This window comes from Schistocerca nitens, chromosome 9 (genome assembly GCF_023898315.1).
Source record: "Schistocerca nitens isolate TAMUIC-IGC-003100 chromosome 9, iqSchNite1.1, whole genome shotgun sequence".
NCBI classification, from domain to species: Eukaryota; Metazoa; Arthropoda; class Insecta; order Orthoptera; family Acrididae; genus Schistocerca; species Schistocerca nitens.
This window is the reverse complement of record NC_064622.1, coordinates 97,155,737-97,176,689: the sequence shown is the minus strand read 5'-3', so window position 1 is coordinate 97,176,689 and position 20,953 is coordinate 97,155,737. Positions and strand designations below refer to the sequence as shown.

Sequence of the window (20,953 nt, the reverse complement as noted above, 5' to 3'; positions counted from 1 at the left end):
AAACTATACCCATTTTGCTCATAAAACTAAATGCAAATGGACTTTGTCTATTTTCGTGGAAAGAGGACATTTATTATCATCGTGAATGTATTTTTCCCTTTTTTTAAATAGTTGCTTTATTATAGGAGTCAAGTTGGTGTTAAAATAATCCAGTGCAGAACGGCAGGCGACTTCTCTATGAGATCAGTCCCAGCTGGAGCGTCCTACGTGACATTAAACAAAAGTGTATTCCATCCTAGAACGTGAGGCCTATTGGAGGCATTAGGGACCTGTCTAGTCTGTGACAGCTAGTCGCTGCAGCGGCGCCTTCTAACCATTAAGGGCGGCTGCATCACTATACTTTAGATGACCAACATGCATTTGGGAAAGCCGCCCTTTTGTCTCCTACCTGCTTTTGTGTTGGCGAAGGACCACCACTTCAAGGTGGATGGCGGCCAGCATTTGTCACGAGGCTGTCGCCAGATTAGTTCCCTCCCTCAGTCTTTCCATCCCCTAGGTGGATTTTCGGCAGTTTGTGATTGCACATCGAGAAGAACGCACGTTCAACTGCAGTCTTTTAGGACGACGATTTTCCCCAGTACATGTGCTGCATTATGACCCATACAAAACAAGTGCTGGTTTTTTCATGACAATTTCGAAGTGTAATTAGAACTGTGATGCATTTTTTCCCATAAGCTGTGATAGCGTGTATTGACGTCGGTTAGCTGGGTTGTAGGGTGTTTTTTAGTAGCTGTGTGTAGTGAACACTTACATCAACCATTGATAGATGCTGTATGCTTGCAGGTAATACACTTTTTTTAAACTCCTGTCTGTCCAACACCAGCATCTCGTCAGTTGAACTTATTTCCCACCAAAAAGAATAAAGATAGTACCTTACACCCCAGCCTTTTCCCACCTAGCTTGTAGGTGTAGGGTAGAGTTTGAATGTTTCTTTCGCTGGTTTCGAGTGGTATTGCGAAATTTTTTCCCAGCAAGATAACACCAGTATGGTATGGTCAGTTTTTGCGCTATATTGGTATTTTATGTCATCCTTGTGTAGCGCTATGCATGCAGCTATGTAATTAGACACGGCCTTCGTGATTAATTACATAATTAGGATCGATATTTTATCCAATTTCGAGTGGTATTGCGAAATTTTTTCCAAGCAGGATAACACCAGTTGTATGGGCTGTATTGCGACTTTAAGCCGTCCTTGTACAGCACTATGCATATAGTTGTGTAATTAGGACCGATCTTTGTGATTAATTACGTAATTATGATCTATATATGAATCAACTACGACGAATATAAATAAAGTACACTAAGCTAACCTACCCCTCCCGCATCTGGACAGTTTCCATGTGTTAATGTGTGCACTTAGGCTTTCCATCCAGTAGGATCAGAGTTCGAGTCGCTGATACCTTGCGTTTTTTAAGTGCACTGAGTGTTTGGGCACTGCTTTCATTTCGGGTGTTTAAGCGCTGTTAGCGTGTTTGCATGCATTATTTCGGTGATCTATGAGTAGTTTGCACATCTTATGCTGTGTACTGGATTATTTCGGTAATTTACCAGTTGTTGCATCCCTGCACATCAGTGTACTGGATTATTTAGGAGTAGTATGTTGTGATCCCAAGCACGTCAGGGTGGCTGTTTTGTATCAGCATAATAAATAAACTAGGTGAAATCCGTCCCGAAATAAATTGATCAAAAAAAAAAAAAAGTACACTCCTTCCTCTCTCCAGCAGCCCAGAACAGGCTGATTTCTGTTCCAATCAATTTTCTCCTCCGGACCGGCGGGTGTAGGGGTAGGGGGTGGAGGCTGGGGCACATGTGCAGCTGAGAAAGACACATGACATAATCATGATGCTGTGCTCCTATTGACTGAACTGCACACTCACGTGACCTATTGCAGTGCCATCTAGCGGTGAACTCGCCAACTAGCTCAGCTCTTTGCTCCGGTGGATCAGAGGTAGTTATCTCTTGTGTGGTGGGAGCTTATAGGTAGATTTTACAAATGACAGACAATTCAAGCAGAGACAGATGTTTCCATGCGTTGTGTTATGCAAAGCATTTATTTGCAGGACCATACTCTTCCTCTTCATATGTTCAAGTATTAATGCTTGCATCCATTCTTCGTGTACGAGTCTATGGGTGCACTCCTTGGCTGAATGAATGCATGTCATACAGCTATTAAAACTCCCCCTGTCTGGCATCGACATTTCCTCATGCTCCTTTCACACCAACAACTGAACAAGCACTGACATCTCAGTCTCTTGTGGCGGTAACACCACACTAAGCCACTAATGCTGTAGGTAGATAATAAATTTAATCAAATCTCAACAAATTTATACAAATTTAAAGAAATTATATTCGAATCAAATGGCATCATGATCAGTCTCTAGTGGGGGTGACACCATAATAACTCTCCTCAGATGCAGGAGTAAGCTCTTAGAGCAAGATCCCCTCCAGATTTCGAATTTCCCACCCATTTTCCAAGAGGATGACGCACCATCATGCAAAAAGTCGGAAAGGGGGGGCTGAGGACCTGTAGAAGCACAAAATTCGATTTCCTTGCAAAATTCAAACTTCCTGCCTGGGGGGCCTGGTCCTTTCCTGCCAAAAGCTACCAACTTGGATGGCATCATCAGCTGACGTCACTGCCGCCATCTTGGATAACGGTACTCGCGCCATCAGCTGACGTCAAGGCCGTCATCTTGGATGAAGTCAGTGGGGCTGCACATAGGTTGTCCCAATACCCTACCCTCTTTCTTTTGTGATTGTCAGAAACAATCTGTGAATTCATGTGGCGTCAATGGCAATGGACGCACGACAAAATATTCCAAACTTCACTATGGATCATGGAGGTGGGTTTTACTGTAATGGAATTCGTTGTTGAGAAATCAGACCCTGATTACTGACAAAAAGACTGCACATCATAAGAAGACTCTAACACTTGCGAAATTCTCTCATTACAAAAATTACAAACATTTCAACCAATTGCGTTATTTGCGACATAATGAAAACGAAGAGATCAAATTAACACTAAACCTGACTCTTCCTAATTACCTAAGGGACAAAGATTTGCTGCAATTTATAGTTCTGCCAAATAAACATTTCATTCTTGCGCATTCAATGGTTACCTTGAAAAATTCGTTTACAATCAAGTTTTCATCTCCATAATAAAACATTCCATTTAATTTATCTCTGTTTCACATACTTCAAATCTGCTTCTCTAAAAATTCGACTGACTTCTACTTTGTCCCTGGTATGAATGTCCCAGCGCCGCACAACCGACTGACTAACAAGTCAGCCACAGACTAAACTAGACACAGAGTCAAGGATCTTATTCACTACTCGTGCAGTTCACTCATTCATCTTTGTCGCAGTACAGTAAAGTTGAATTATTTACAATAGCAGAAAACATAAGAGAACGTTACACCATGCGTCCGTCGGTTCTTCTGTAGCCAATATGTGCACATTCGCAATTGCTAGAAGTCACATTTGTATGCATTTCAATGTAAATAGTCTTTCCTTTTGTATACCACAACGGAGAGCCTTCTGTCAATTGGAAACCCGTATTGTGTGCACCTAGTGGCTAAGGAACAACCAATGGATTGTAATGACCGAATCATGAAAGACTGCCACGAAAAAAAAAGAAAGAAAACATCCAGATCTGAGTATTAGCTGTAAGTCTTGGAACTTAGGTAGAGGCGCACAGCGCAAGCAGCTATCGTCAGTCCTTGAAAGAGGTCCCGTCCGAAACTGAAGTATAGGCAGATAGTGGTGAAGGCGGAGAATTACACTTCCTTGGGCCTACGAACATACTCAATGGCAGAACCTAAAAGGAATGTAGCAGCTCATGCGTGAATTAGAAAATAACTTAGGGTAGTGTAGAAGAGTAGGAGGGACTGAGAGATCCAATTGGAAAACACCCATTTCATAAATATTTGTACATTTATGTTTGTATATTTATATGCAAAAAGAAAACAGAAACCAATGTATTTATGAATGTGTATGTACACACCGGTGCAACTTGTGTAAAGAAGAAGTGCAAAATTAATGCCTAAGATTCAAGACGAATCTTCCCCATTTAGCGAGGCTTTTTTTCATCAGGCTCCTCTCTGGTTTGATGCGGCCCGCCACGAATTTCTCTCCTGTGTCAACCTTTTCATCTCAGAGTAGCACTTGCAACGTTCGTCCTCAATTATTTGCTGGATGTATTCCAATATCTGTCTTCCTCTACAGTTTTTACCCTCTACAGCTCCTTCCTGTACCATGGAAGTTGTTTAGTGATCTCTTAACAGGTAGCCGGCCGGAGTGGCCGAGCGGTTCTAGGCGCTACAGTCTGGAACCGCGCGACCGCTACGGTCGCAGGTTCGAATCCTGCCTCGGGCATGGATGTGTGTGATGTCCTTAGGTTAGTTAGGTTTAAGTAGTTCTAAGTTCTAGGGGACTGATGACCTCAGAAGTCCCATATTGCTCAGAGCCATTTGAACCATTTTTTTCTTAACAGGTGCCCTACTATCCAGTCCCTTCCTCTTGTCAGTGTTTTTCATAGAGTCTTTTCTTCGCCGATCCTGTAGAGAACCTCCTCATTCCTTACCCTATCTGCCCACTTAATTTTCAACATTCTTCAGTAGCACCACATCTAAATGCTTCGATTCTCTTTTGTTCTGGTTTTCCACAGTCAATGTTTCACAACCATACAACGCTGTTCTCTAAACGTACATTCTCAGAAATTTATTCCTCAAATTAAGGCCTATGTTTGATACTAGTAGACTTCTCTTGGCCAGGGATGCCATTTTTGCCAATGTTAGTCTGCTTTTGATGTCCGTGCGCTGTCTGTCATTCGTTATTTTGCTGCCTGGGCAGAATAATTCCTTAACTTCATCTACTTCGTGATCATCAATCCTGATGTTAAGTTTCTGGCTGTTCTCATTTCTGCTACTTCTCATTACTTTCATCTTTCTTCGATTTATTCTCAATCCGTTGCCGCCAAGTTCGTCCCACGGCTCATGCCTCAAGACCACAAAGACCTTCGCCAAGCAATCTGTGAAGAGCTTTTGAATCGCGGAAATGGGAACGATATGTTCCTTAAGAGAACCATAACTGGTGATGAGACGTGGGTCTGCAGTTACGATGTTGAGACAAAGGTTCAGTCTTCACAGTGGGTTGGGGAAGGTTCCCCAAGACCAAAAAAAGCTCGTCAGCTAACAGGTCAAATGTCACAGCCGTGCTAACAGATTTCTTTGACTTTGAAGGATTAGTTCATCTTGAACGCGTGCCACAGGGGCAAACTATTAATAGATGGTACTATCGGGACCTGTTGCGACGCCTGCGAAAATATTTGGGAGGGAAACGGCCTTAAATGTGGCGAGACAATTCATGACCCTTGAATCACAATAGCGCACCCTCACATTGATCCCTGCCGGTGCGTGGCTCTGCGGACTTTTTTTATTTCCAAAGTTGAAAACCCCGTTGAAAAGACGAAGATTTGCAACTGTAGACGAGACAAAAGAAAAGCAAGAGTGTTATCAAGACTGCTTCCGGAAGTGAGAACGGCCTTGGGAGCGCTGTTTCAATTGTGGAGGAGAGCATTTCGAAGGAGACCACGCACAAGTGAAAGATCAGCGTAGAAAAATGTTGTGGCCAAAGTTCCGGAATTTTTTTGAGCAGACTACGTATACCCGAATCTCAACTACACTACTGGCCATTAAAGTTGCTACACCACGAAGATGACATGCTACAGACGCGAAATTTAACAGACAGGAAGAAGATGCTGTGATATGCAAATGATTAGCTTTTCAGAGCATTCACACATGGTTGGCAACACCTACAACGTGCTGACATGAGTAAAGTTTGAGAGGTGGCATGAGCCCCCTCTCATATTTCTATCTTACGATTCTCCTCTTTAGTTGCATGCGGTGGAGGGTTGCTTTTCCTTAACACGCGTACTTCCCACGCAGCGTCTCTCGTCACCCGGGTGGGCCGGTGACAGGCGGGCTCGGTGGAACTGGAGAGAGTTAAGCCGACGTGTGTGAGGCAGTCGAGTGAATGCTTTTCAGACGCCGACATTGTCAAGAGACACGCCCGCTGGGGTGTGAAGTAGCGGCTGGGCTAGAGGTTCCGTTACTTCAGAGAAACTTTGCGAAAACACTTTCTGGCGGGCTACCAGCGAGGCGTGGGAATGACTTGTGTACCCACGCAGTTGTGGCGGGAAAATTCCCGCACTTTCTGCAAAATCAGCACAGAAATTGGCGCCAAGAATCTCCATTGGTGGAATGGTAGGGCTCCGGCAATGGAGTGGAATTTCCGCCGGTTTTCGAGTTGCTGATTGGAACGTAACCACGGCCACTGTCGTGGGGGCGGGAAGGTTGTGTGTTCGGCCTGTACGGGTGCTCTGGGTAGTCAGCAGTCGCCTTTCGGTCGAGGACGTCTGAGCAACCAGCCCTCGCCTGCGGTACGCCAGATCGTGTTCTGGGAGATAAGAAGACTGTTGGTAATGTACGTCCGCAGCACCGGCAGATAGGGATTTTCCTAGGTGATAATCAGAGCTCAGCAGAGCGCGCCTGTTCATCCTTTTCTAACTTTGTTCAGTTTCGAGTAGCAGCAATTACTATTGGGTTAGCTGTGTGTCTCTCTTGAGATTTGAGTGGAAAGGAATTGGCTCCACATACCACTTCGTCTTAAACCTCACGATCTAAGTTAGGGACAACTTCACCTTTACTGTGTTTGTATGAATCTCCAATTTTAGCCGATTTGATGTTTTATATTTCCTGTGTCTCTTTTACTATTCTGCGTTTAATCTTAATAAATCATATTGTTATTTTGGACAGAACTTTCTTTCTGTTAATCAATAGAGCAACCCTATCATTCCTCACTATGCTAATGAAACCTTTGTTTATTTAACTTATTTATCAAATTAAATTATTGCAGGTGCCAAACTCTCTTCTACTCCACTAGCAGGGTTGATTAGAGTCAGTTCGCGTATTTGTTTTATCCTTGTGCAACAGCAAAAGTCGGAGTTAGAATAGGGGGGGCTTAGAGCATGATTTACACATGTGGATTCTAGTAGAATTTAGTGATAAATACACTACTAGCCCCGGCACCTCGCAAGTTTTCAACCGATTTCTCATACACAAACAGCAGTTGACCGGCGTTGCCTGGTGAAACGTTGTTGTGATGCCTCGTGTAAGGAGGAGAAATGCGTACCATCACGTTTCCGACTTTGATAAAGGTCGGATTGTAGCCTATTGCGAATGCGGTTTTTCGTATCGCGACACTGCTGCTCGCGTTAGTCGAGATCCAGTGACTGTTAGCAGAGTATGGAATCGGGTGGTTCAGGAGGGTAATACAGAACGCCGTGCTGTATCCCAACAGCCTCGTATCACTAGCAGTCGATATGACAGGCATCTTATGCGCATGGCTGTAACGGATCGTGCATCCATGTCTCTATCCCTGCGTCAACAGATGTGGACGTTTGCAAGGCAACAACCATCTGCACGAACAGTTCGACGACATTTGCAGCAGCATGGACTATAAGCTCGGAGACCATGGCTGCGGTTACCCTTGACGCTGCATCACAGACAGGAGCGCCTGCGATGGTGTACTCAACGACCAACCTGGGTGCACGAATGGCAAAACGTCATTTTTTCGGATGAATCCAGGTTCTGTTTACAGCATCGCGATGGTCGCATTGTGTTTGCCGACATCGACATTGGAAGCGTGTATTCGTCAACGCCATATTGGCGTATCACGCGGCGTGATGGTATGGGGTGCCTTTGGTTACACGTCTCGGTCACCTCTTGTTCGCATTGACGGCACTTTGAACAGTGGACGTTATATTTCAGATGTGTTACGACCCGTGGCTCTACCCTTCATTCGATCCCTGCGAAACCCTACATTTCAGCAGGATAAAGCACGACCGCATGTTTCAGGTCCTGTACGGGCCTTTTTGGATAGAGAAAATGTTCGATTGCTGCCCTGGCCAGCACATTCTCCAGATCTCTCACCAATTGAAAACGTCTGGTCAATGCTGGTCGAGCAACTGTCACTACTCTTGATGAACTGTGGTATCGTGTTGAAGCTGCATGGGCAGCTGTACCTACCTGTACACGCCATCCAAGCTCTGTTTAACTCAATGCCCAGGCGTATCAAGGCCGTTATTACGGGCAGAGGTGGTTGTTCTGGGTAGTGATTTCTCAGGATCTATGCACCCAAATTGCGCGTAAATGTAATCACATGTCAGTTCTGGTATAATATATTTGTCCAATGAATACCCGTTTATCATCTGCATTTCTTCTTGGTGTAGCAATTTTAATGGCCAGTAGTGTATGTTATAGGCCGGGGTGGCCATTTGTTCTGATGACCAATTGGAGAATGTAGTAGGCTTCATGTAAGTTCTTATAAAACCAGTATCTGTGCTGTTCTGCATGTTCCTTGCTAACACTTGAAGAAACAATAAAAAGCAGACTAGTAAGCCAATCCAGGAGTTTCATTTCTCATATGTACCCTCTTACCCTAACGTCTGGGTAATTCTGTACTGTCTGCCACCGCAGACACCTGACAAATCTCAACTTGACCTTGTCGCTGTTTGCAGCCGCTCGCATTTCAAGAAACGGATGACCAAAAATGCCGCTTAACCTCTGTTATGAGCTTGAGTTTCTGAAGTAAGTATGTCGCTGAGCCGTGCTGCAGCTTGGGCTGGTGCTGTTTGTAGGTTTCTGTCCTCTGTTGGAGGCCAGACCGTATCGTTTAGTTGACAAGGTTGCGGTTGTTTGCTTTCTCCTCGTATTGACTGGCGCCACTTGGTTTCGCAAGTGTTGTCTGTCCGCTAGTAGCAGCGGCGGCGGTTATCGATATGTAGTAACTGTGGCCCTATCTTTGGGGCGACGTCGTGGTTCTTCCGGGTAGAGTCAGTTGGCAGTTCGGTTGGGGGCTCAGGAGAAGCCAGGTCCTTGGAGTGCGAGAACATGTCAGGACCGTTGGCCGCACTCATGGACTGCCGGATCGAAGGCCTGTGGTCACGTGGGTGCACGACCTCGTCGTAAACAGGATTCAAGTAGAGGAACCTCCACTATTGTAAGACCTTGCAATTCTCCAGTGATCTGGGTTCCTGTTGCTACTCGTAGTGTTGCTGAGGTGAAGAGCAGCGAGTGGAGCACTTGGGGAAGGCGGATCTGATTAGCTTTCCTCGACTTCTAATTACTATTTATTGCGTTCAGTTTGTTACTATTTGTTAAGTTCAACCAGCGGTATTTTTCCTGCGTCGTGGCCACTAACGCCCAAGTTACCTGCCCTTGGGGTTAGTGTATGTAACAGCAATGTACGTTTCCTCGCCTTGCCGCTGCTGTTCGGTGAGGCGTGTAGTTTTGACAGCTTTCTTGATTGTAGGTTGGTTGGAGATTCTTCTACTCTGGTGGTAGCGATTTCTTTCTCGTTCCTGGCGCTGTAAGCACAGTATTCTGTGGACAGAGTCCAGACCGCCGGTTCCGGCTTTGGCGTATTTTTACATCTTTACATTTGGTTTATTGGACGTCAGGTAGCCTCAGCAAGATTATCATTATTCATTCGTTAGACTGCCACTAATCTGAGTTACCATCTTGTGAAGTGAATGCAACTTTTGACTGCCTATCTCATCGCTCGTGTAAGTGTTTTTTGCCGGACCTACTCAGAGGTCGATTCCTGGTGCACCGTCTGTGACTGGCCCTTGTATTTTATTATTGTATTTGCTGTTTTATTGTATGTTTCGAAATTTTTTTATATAATTGCCATTCTTGGCGTTACAGCAGGTTTAAATGATTGCGCTATCAAGTTTACCATCATTTTATCTCACCTGTTTGGTGATCAGTTGCTTGTCCTTTTAAATTAACTTTTGCTGTTGTATTTGCTGTTTTACTGTATGTTTTTATTTTATTTTATATAATTGCCATTTTTTGTGTTACAGCAGGTTTAAATGGTTGTGCTACCAAGTTTACCATCATTTTGTCTCACCCGTTTGGTGATCAGTTGCCCGTCTTTTTAAATTAATCTTTGTTATTGCATTACTGTTTTACAGTGTGTTTGTATAATTTTTTATAATTGCCGTTATTGGCGTTAAAGGCCTTCAGCCGTTACTGTGGTTACTTGCCTTAAAATTCTAACTGGGATCACATTGGCTTGTTTTTAAAACATTATTTCCTGTGTCTGTATTTTATGCTCATTTGGTAAATTGTAATGCACTGAAGTTTATTCTTTCATTAATAACGTGTGATATCGTTATTTATTGCTGAGTCTGGAATCACCGTTTTAAAATAAATGTGTCTAATTGCAAAAGGGACCAATAGTAATTGATTACGGCCCCGTCCACAATCGTAACCGAATGCTGCCTTCCTTGACAACCAGGTTTCAGTTGCAACCCACGTTGTGTTATGACAGGATACATGGAAATAATAGAAAAATGAAACCATGTAATAAATCACAACCATTTATTTATAAACAGACAATTAAATGTGCTGCCAGGAAAGACTTCAGACCTGTTAAGAAAATATTTTTCTTTATATTTTTCTTTATATTATTCTTTATATTATTTTCTTTATATTACAGACCACTGATGATGGCTAGTATGAATTGGTGAAACACATTTGGTTGAAAACAGAATAAACATCCATTTGTAAAATACAAAATTTTTCTTATATACATGATAAACATCGAACTAGCAACTAAGGAAGAATGCCAAATATTAACGATACAAATATGTCATCTCCTTGCTTTGCGGTGACTCTAAAGCTCTAGTCTTTAGGTTTTACTTTTCGGTGATACGAGTATCTGAAAGATCAAATGTTGAATGTGCTGATTTCTGTAACTGTCTTATCTAAGAAAAAAATCATATGTTTACGTTGGGGACAGTGCATGGCGCATCCTGTTGTTGACAATGATAAGTTCTCTGTCACCTATTTTTATGTTTTGGGGCGTTATTTGCTCTTCCTTTTGAGATAACAGTTGCTCTCAAAGATGAAGAACGAATTACTTATCAGTGTTTACACGAACTTTCAATAACAGGATAGTTTCACCTGCTTCTCGATAAAAACGTCTTGACGTCATACAATATTCAACCTGAAGCGCCCAAGTTTGTTTCCTGATATCGTCTGTCCATCTTCCACTTCATCGTTATCTAGTTCATTGTTAACACGGCAAATGTAGCACATGGCATATAGCAGTAAAACTCTTATTGCAAATTAAATGGACAGACGGTGCCTTAATAAAGTGGCGAAACGTGCCTGGTTCATAAATAAATATAGACTATAGCAAAAAAAGGCATTTCAGTTTATAAAACGAATAAGCTGTTATGGTTCAGAACTCTTCGCCAGTTCGCCCATCTCAGTTTCAACCTTATGAAAGTCATAGATCGAATACCGTCTTCCTCCATTCCAATTTAGTAACACAAAAAACTTTATCGACTCTATAAAAACAGGTTTTGTGGATTCAGAACTTATATATTTGTACACCATCAGCCTCTGGAGTTGTAGTGACAAAAATTCGATTTGACAGCTTTTCGCATTTTTCGCTTAAATTTCTTAATTATACTTCGCATAAAACTTCCAGACTGATACGCCGTGGTCGATGCACAAATCTGTCTTTTAACGTTTCATCTCTGACTGTGGGCGACATCTTCAGAGATAAAGCGGCGCTGAAAAATTAGGGAAAGTTTTAAGCATCGATCACTGCCTATCGACCCGGAAGTTTTAAGTGAAGTCAGTATCGGTCGTGAAAGCTTACATTCTATCATCACATTCGAAATTATACTATATTAAAAGGTGAGAGATCTCAGACATTGAGACTCACGTGATTAGAATACGTGGAAGGAATGGAATTAATGTGTTACGCGAAGTCTTGAGGGTCTCACAATGGGATGAAAAAAGATATGCGATACCTCCTAATTTCGTGTAGGATTTCCTTGTGCCCGGTGTAGAGTATCAGCCCGACGTGTCATGGACTCAACAAACAAGTCGTTGGAAGTCCTCTGCGGACATATTGAGCCAAGCTGCCTCTATAGCCGTACGTGACTGCGAAAGTGTTGCCAGTGCAGGAGTTTGTGCAGAAACTGACCATTCGATAACGTTTAATGAATGATAGATGGGATTCATGTCGAGTTATCTGGATGGTCAAATCATTTGCTCGCATTGTCCAGAATGTTCTTCAAACCAATCACGAACAACTGTGGCCTGGTGACATGGAGCATTGTCATGGGAATATTAAGTTCATGAATGGCTGCAAATGATCTCCATGTAGCCGAACATAAATATTTGCAGTCAATGATCGGTTCTGTTGGATCAGAGAACCCAGTCTATTCCACATGAACACAGGTCACACCATTAGGGAGCCGCCTCCAGCCATCAGCTTGCACCTTGGGTCCTCGGTTTCGTGGGGTCTGCACCACACTCCAACCCTGACATCAGCTCTTACCAACTTAAATCAGGACTCGTCTGACCAGGCCACGGTTTTCCATTCGTCTAGGGTCCAGTCGATATGGTCACGAGCCCAGAGAGGTGCTGCAGGCTATGTCGTGCTGCTAGCAAAGGCATTCGCGTCGGTCCTCTGCTGCCATAGCACATTTACGCCAAATTTCGCCACGCCGTCCAAACGGATACGTTCGACGTTCGTCCCACATTAATTCCTGCGATTATTTCACACAGTGTTGCTTGTCTGTCAGCACTGACAACGCTACATAAGCGCCGCTGTTCTCGGTCGTTAAGTGAAGGCTGTCGGCCACTGCGTTGTCCGTGGTGTGATGTAATGTCTGATATTCGCTATTCTCGACGCACTATTGACACTGTGGATCTCATAGAACTAAATTCTCTGACTTTTGCGAAATTGAATGTCCCAAGCGTATAGCTCCAACTGTCCGCCCCCAGTAGATGAGTGGTGCTTGCACGGTAACTCAGCGTGTTTGGTCAGAGGGCTAGCTGCCCTCTGTAATAAAAAAAACTGAGTTAATGGATCAACAACGAACTGAAATGGGTGTCTTTCGACGTCCGCCCCGAGCAGATACAGCGAACGAAAACGAACAAAAATGAGATTAAAAAAAAAAAAAAACCCAGTGGTCAACGCGACAGAATGTCAATCCCAAGGCCCCGGGTTCGATTCCCGGCTGGGTCGGATATTTTACTCCTCTCAGGGATTGGGTGTTGTGTTGTCCTAATCATTATCATTTCATGCCCATCGACGCGCAAGTCCCCGAAATGGCGTCAAAGTGAAAGACTTGCACCCGGCGAACGGTTTACCCGACGGGAAGCGCTAGTCATACGACATTTACATTTTAGCTCCAACTACCATTTCGAATTCAAAGCCTTTTAATTCCCGTCATGTGTCCATAATCAAGTCGGAAACCTTTCCACGTGATACACTTTTTAAACATGGCTGTTTCTCAGAAACCGTAGATATTTTTCAAACATAGGAATTATACTGGTTGCAAATAACTGTTTGGTACACTGATCTAGGTTTCGAAACCTCTAAGAGTGTCTTCATCAGAGTGAAATCGATAAACCGTAAAATTACATTGCGAGAAAGAAATGGTCAGAGTTTTGAGCAGATACGTCCAAGTGAAAAATAAAATAAAACACGTTCCAGCCTTTGGCACGTATGCCCGAGGTGGAACAACGTGAGACTGATCGTCCTAGTGGCTTACATTGCTGCCACATTGCTTTCTTGCAAAGTAATTTTGCGGTTTCTCAGTTTCATTCTGATGAAGACACCCTTAGAGGTGGCGAAACCTACATCAGTGTACCAAACAGTTACTTGCAACAGGTTGGCTGTATATTTCCTATGTTTGAAAACTTTTTACACGAATCACGTGAGTGCAAATGAAGGCTCCGCCAATCCACCGCCCTTTTATACCTTGTGTACGCGATAGTACCGCCATCTGTATAAGTGCATTACGCTATCCCATGATTTCTGTCACCTCAGTGTACATCACTCCGCGAAAAACAAACGTCAACTTTTAGATTCACTTTAAATGCGAACATTTTAGGTTAGGCTTTACCGTGACTGTTATTGACATTACTGTTTTACTTTCACCGGTCACTGTTTATTTACCTCCATGACGCGTTTCAAAGGTTGAAACCTCCATCATCTGGTGGATTTACATTTGTTAGTACGACGTTTGTGTGTGTGTTTTGTTACGATTTTTTGGAGGAACTTGTGGCACTGTCTAGCGGAGAAACAAAACATTTCAGAATATGGATTTGAGTTTCTTTTGACAAAAACGAAATGTATATCTAACGGTAAAAATAAAATAAGTAAAATAGAGTACCTCCAGTGGTCCCAGTAACACATGTATACTGTCATATTTTGTAAACAAATATAGCGTCTAGAAGCTATTAGGTGCAAGGACCATAAAGCAGAAGAGTAAACTTTATCACAAAGTACAAAGAATATACATTGTACAACATTACTGCAGAATAAGCTTTAAAGGATTTTGGATATCTTTGTTTTGAAGTGTCGAATACATGCATTGGAATAAATATTTCAGGTGGTATGTAAATCTGATTTTGACAAGTTAATACAGCTTAAACTTCATACTCGTTTATACAATCAGGTGACCTGTTACAAACTTTTAAGTTCAAAAATTATGTTGGCTACAGTCGTAAAATTATTCAATTCAACTAGAAGACGGAGTCTGTATTTGCATGGTTTTACAGAAACAATAAATTCTGACGTTAACAAGAAGTATTGATGATAGGGTACTTTTTCGAAAAGCAGGTTCAGAAAGAAGATTACCTAAAGCAGTCGACATCAGACATGCATTCCCGGTAATATGGGTGGATAAAATTCAAGAAGAAAGGAAGATGGGAAGATTAGGGTCAACATTCCGGCGATATCGAGGTCATTAGGGTCGGAGCACAAGCTCTGGCTGATTCAAGGACGGGGAAGGACATCCACCCTTTAAAAGGAGCCATCCAGGCATTTGTCTCGAGCGATTCAGGGAAATCACGGGAAACCTAAAAATTCTAGTGTTGCACAATACGCTTTCGAAAGATACGTGGCAGGAAAACTTTGAAGAAATGTGGGAAAGACACGCAGTTGTTAAGTATCCTACAAAAGCGAAACGGCTTCATGACAGATTTAAGCGGAAAGCTTTATCGATAAAAAAAGCAGAACTAAGTCAAAATAAGTCTAAGGGGACCAATGTGAGAAATGTTAAATAAGTTCGAAAATAAAATTATATGCTCCGATGTGACGACAAGTATTCGCCTCATATAACGGAAGTAAACAAATTAAAATCATCTGATTAGTCGCTCAGTCATTACATTTGCGCTGTAACGGAAACTTGAAGTGTCTAATCTGTCTTGCGAAATTCCGTTATATTACGCACTATCCTTGACTGCGGCATGACGCATGGTTTAATGTAGACCATTTACATTTCGTTTCGTATCTTTCGAAGTTGGTTAAGCACTCAGATGAGGAACAAATATCTCGTCTGCCCAGTCATTTTCACTTGTCATCCGCGGAGGCTGACCGGCCGGTGTGGCCGGACGGTTCTAGGCGCTTCAGTCTGGAACCGCGTGACCGCTACGGTCGCAGGTTCGAATCCTGACTCGGGCATGGATGTGTGTGATGGCCTTAGGTTAGTTAGGTTTAAGTAGTTCTAAGTTATAGGGGACTAATGACCTCAGATGTTAAGTCCTATACTGCTCAGAGCCATTTGAATTTTGAAGCCGACGCTGAAATGACGGGAAGTGTCTAGAACACATATAGTTTCGCATCTTCTGCTCTTTTGTTATAAACTGCAAAAGCAGTGCACCAAGCCAACGATAATCTACACTCTTGAATACGATATCCGATAAATGCGAACAGTATCGTCTAATCGTATGTAACATGATGTGCATAGAAGGGAGCGCACGTAACGCGATGAATTTTAGCTATAACAAAAAGAAGGCACAAACCATGTCATTCTATAACTTTCCTAAGGACCACAAGAGGTATGAAGCAGCACGTTACTGGACAGTTTAGCTGCAATTTTCTCGTAACCTACACGAATTTAAAGAAAAACGACGTTTCCATACATTGAAATAATTAGCAACCAGTTGCATAAAATAAATTTAATTTCTTAACCTGCTTCGGGCACTTAGTGCCTTTCTTCAGAAGATTCTACATTTCAAAAAAATGGTTCAAATGGGTCTGAGCACTATGGGATTTAACTTCTGAGGTCATCAGTCCCCTAGAACTTAAAACTACTTAAACCTAACGAACCTAAGGACATCACACACATCCATGCCCGAGGCAGGATTCGAACCTGCGACCGTAGCGGTCGCGCGGTTCCAGACAGTAGCGCCTAGAACCGTTCGGCCACCCCAGCCGGTGCACATTTCACCGATAATTGGTGTTGCGCCGCGATATCGATGTTGACGCTGAACCCGCCGGCCAGTATTGTTCAAATGTTAATCATTTCTTCAAATGATACTAATATACATGTCCTGTGAATATGAACGTCCTATCTCTAGTCGTTCAAGGTGTTCCTTTTTTTTTTTTTAACGAGTGTATATTTCCTATCTTCCCTTTAACTCCGTCCTATTTTCCTGAGTAATTTGAACACACGATTTTACGTGGTCTAAAACTTTTTCTAGATCCTACGAACGGGTCGTGACATTTCTTAAGTCTTACTTCGATCAGCAGTGTAACGCCAGAACCGTTCCTCTGTTGCCTTTACCTTTCATAAAGCCCAGAATGATCCTCATTTAACAGATCCTCCATTTTCATTTTCATTCTTCCGTATGTTTCTTGTTAGCAACTTGGACGCCTGAGGTTTTAAGACGACTGTGTTTCTGCCTCTCGCGTTTGCCTGCCACCCTTGCTATCCTCGGTAATGCGTACGTGAAAAGCTAATTCCACCTATTCAGACTCAGATTTTATAAATCTATCTGAATAGTCGCCTGGTCTCCACTGCCCCCAGTGATTTTACCAATCCCGATGGAACGTTATCTACGGCCTCTGGTTTATTTGATAGCAACTGCTCCAGACCTCTGTCAAACTCCGTCACTAGTAGCTGATACTTTGTGTCTTCCATACCAACTCACATTTCTTCTTCTACCTCATCATCAACAGTTCCTGCCCCTCATAGATGCCTTCAATGCCGTCTTTTCACCTATGTGCTCTCTCTCCCCTCTGTGTTTAACAGTGGAATTCGTAATGCGCTCATAATGTTGATACATTTCCTTTTAATTTCACCGAAGGTTGTTTTGTCTTTTCTCTATTCTGTAACTTTCCTCTCCATTTCTTTACAATTTGACTGCAGTCATTTTCCTTTAGGTTCTCAGTGCTTCCTGTTTCATTCCTATGTGCCTTAGATGGTGTTACTGCATTCCTGAACATTTTTGTACGCCATTCTTTCGTCGATAAATTGAAATATTCTTTCTGTTATTCAAGGTTTACTCGTAGTTACCGTATGTATTCCTATATTTGTCTGATTGTGTGTTGATCTTTTCATAAATATCATTATTTCTTTGTTAGAATGTAAATCATTATACACTCTCGTAGTCTCAGGGTATCTTGGAGAAGATACAGACATTCATTGATTGTGGGACAACGTTCTGAGTGATGTGTAATCTTCAAAACTAATGCAGTAATATTTTCCTGTCGTATTTAACAGTTCAAAAAGACTTCTGTATTGCAAATAGTCACCTAAAATTTCCTTCATAGTAGCGGGCATGGTTGTTCGTATTTTGCAGTTACCTGTGCAGTAAGTAATGAGTTCCCAGTGCACGCGTATTTAGAACACGACGAACTCTGTAACTGTGTGTGATATACCAACATAAATCCAAAGAAAGAAGTCATATCAAGCTCGAGTGTCATTTTGTTATTAGATCCAATAAATTATGTGCAATGCAGTTGCTGCAACTACAGCTTCAAGGTCTGGGAGAAACTGGAGAACACTTTCGACAACAGTGGCCTGAACCTACGAGCGGCATTTCAGAAAAACATTGCAACCACTAATTTCAATTTGTCTACATAAATTAAAGATCGTATGTGATGTGTCGGCAGCTGGGCCAACACCTTGTAGATAGAGGTGGCTTAAAAAAGGCACGCGAGACTAACGCAGACGGGCGTGAAGTACTGGAACAGGATACGTAATTAATGCTATGAAGAAAAGTACGTAGCTGGTATAATACTTATCTTTAATAACTCATTGTGGTACATCGCATAAAGGAGACTTTAATTACAATCACTGTAAGGCTAATGGCGCCTTGCTAGTTCGTAGCCATTAACTTAGCTGAAGGCTATTCTGTCTCTCGGCTAATGAGAGAGAAAGGCTTCGTACGTCTAGTCGCTAGCTCTGTCGTCTGTACAACTGGGGCTGAGTTCGAGTCAGTCTCTCGAGACCTGCCTTGTGGTGGCGCTAGGTTTGCGATCACACAGTGGCGACACGCGGGTCCGACATGTACTACAGGACCGCGGCCGATTTAAGCTACCACCTAGCACGTGTGGTGTCTGGCTGTGACACCACATTCCTCCCCCGCAAATCGGCGAATGGTCGTGAGATAAGGCGTCCGCCCGCCGTGGGGAGGACCCCATGTTGACGTATGCGATGAGGTGGGGAGCCTAACAACAGGCGAGGCTGTGCCACCCGCACCCGGCCATTCGGTCCGAGGGGAGCTAGGAAACGCCTGAAAACCTAGTCCAGGGTGCACGTCAACATGCGGTGTATGCGCCCGTAAAGAGACAGGAGGGGCCGAAGGGTCGACCTCCATGTGGTCGGAGAATCCGACGCGCGATGACGACATCTGGTCCGGAGCGGGCAAGAGTTCCATGGCGGAGGACAGCTGGTCACGGGAAGCGATCGGCGGCGCGTGACCCAGGGAGGCGCGCGGCGGCTGCAGCGAAGCGTCCACTGCGGGCGGCGCCGGAGGCGGCTGCGGCGGCTGCGGCGGCGGCGCGACGCCATGAGGCAAAATGGAAGGCAGCGTCGGTAACACCTGGGGATGAGGCGAGCCAGTAGATGGGTCCCCAGGGCGCTGACCTGACGGCTCCGTCGCTGAAAGCAGACGGCGAGCGGCAGAACCCGGGCGACGACAGAGGCGCAGCTGATTGAGATGCCGACGCACCTCACCAGAGGCCCCCAAAACCAAATACATCGCGCGGCCGAGGCAGCGAAGAATGCGCCCTGCGAGCCAACGCCGTGAACCGCGATAGGTGCGATAGAAGACAACGTCGCCTGGAGCAAAAGCAGGAGTCTGCCGCTGCACAGGAACCTGATGCGGCGGATGCAGCAAAGACATCAAGGTTCGATGAGAACGACCATGGAGCAACTCAGCCGGCGAGCGACCATCGCGGGGCTGAGAGCGATACGAGGACAAAAAGAGCAATAATGCGTCCTCCCGAGAATGCGACTCTTTCAATTTCAACATCTGTGACTTGAAAGTCCGGATTCCGCGGCACCGTTTGACTGAGGCGAAAACGGCGCGGACGTCAGATGTTGAATACCATTGGCCTTGCAGAAGGATTGAAATTCTGCGGACATGAATTGTGGGCCATTGTCGGAAACAATAGTCTGCGGAAGACCTTCAATGCAAAAGATAGCAGACAAGGCCTGGATTGTGGCAGAAGACGTCGTAGAAGACATCTGGACAACAAAAGGGGTTTCTGGGGATCGAACGGCGTAAGGCAAGTATTTGAAAGTAACGCCGATTTCAACTGGCGAAAGGCGCGTTCGCATTCCGTCGTCCAGACGAACGGAACACCTTTACGGCGTAAGCGATGAAGCGGAGCTGAAATGGAAGAAGCATTGCGCAGAAATTTATGATAATTTATTTTACCCAGCACACTCTGTAGCTGTTTCAAGTTCTGCAGTGACGGCAAATCCTGTATGGCACGGAGGTGCTCTGGACTCGGATGGATGCCCTGGGCATTTATTACATGGCCCAGGTAGGGTAAATCCCGAGCAAAAAACACACATTTGTCCTTCCTCAAGCGAAGACCATTTTGTCGCAAGACCTGAAATAATGTTCGGAGATTTTGCAAATGTTCGGCTTCTGTCTTTCCGGGGATCACAATATCGTCCAGATAGTGCGCAGCAGCAGGGACCGACGCACAAACAGTTTGTAAATATTGCTGAAACAATGCAGGGGCGGATGCACACCCGAAAGGCAGTCTTTTGAAGCGATACAAGCCAAGATGCGTGTTCACCACCAAGACGCGCTGGGATTCTTCGTCCACCGGTATTTGCAAGTACGCATCTGCGAGGTCCAACTTTGAAAAATATGTTCCCGGGCACAGTTTGTCAAAAAGATCTTCCGGGCGGGGCAAAGGAAAAGTTGCAGTTACTAGTTGTGGATTCACAGTTGCTTTGAAGTCCACACAAAGTCTCAATTTTCCGGAAGGTTTTGGCAAAATTACTAAGGGTGAGGCCCAGAGAGAAGCCTGCACACGTTCAATTACACCTTGAGATTCTAAATCGTGTAATGTTCTTGCGACCTCATCTCGCAATGCGTGGGGAACATTGCGCGCTCGGAAAAACTTCGGTTGCGCGTTTGCTTTCAATTCCAAATGCGCTGCATAATTCTTAGCGCAACCAAGGCCCGGTGCAAAAATGTCTGCAAATTCTTCACATAGACTAGAAATACTGGCGGAAGGCACAGTCGGAATCACTGAGAGGACCTGATTTACTATAGACAAATTAAACAACTGAAATAAATCTAAACCAAACACGTTCACTGCAGTAGAAGAACGAAGAACGTAAAATGACACAAGTTTTGTTTGTCCCTTGTATGTTGCAAGAAGGCTGCACTGTCCGAACACTGGTATTTTCTGGCCTGAGTAACTATTGAGCTGAACATTTGCGGCACGCAACGGAGGTTTGCCCAGTTGGTTGTACGTGTCGTGATTGAGCAATGAAACTGCAGCTCCGGTATCGAGCTGGAATGGTATCACTTTGCCTGCAAAGTCTAAGTCGACAAAAAGTTTATTGTCCTGCTGACGACAAAAGCGACTGCGTTGTGCA

General features: G+C 44.0%; 1 protein-coding gene across 1 annotated transcript in view; it reads left to right on the top strand.

The window, feature by feature from the left end:
• The window catches only part of LOC126203613 (UDP-glycosyltransferase UGT5-like), a 142,919-nt gene that overhangs the window by 34,594 nt on the left and 87,372 nt on the right, over nucleotides 1-20,953 (top strand). The gene's annotated exons all lie outside the window — the stretch shown is intronic.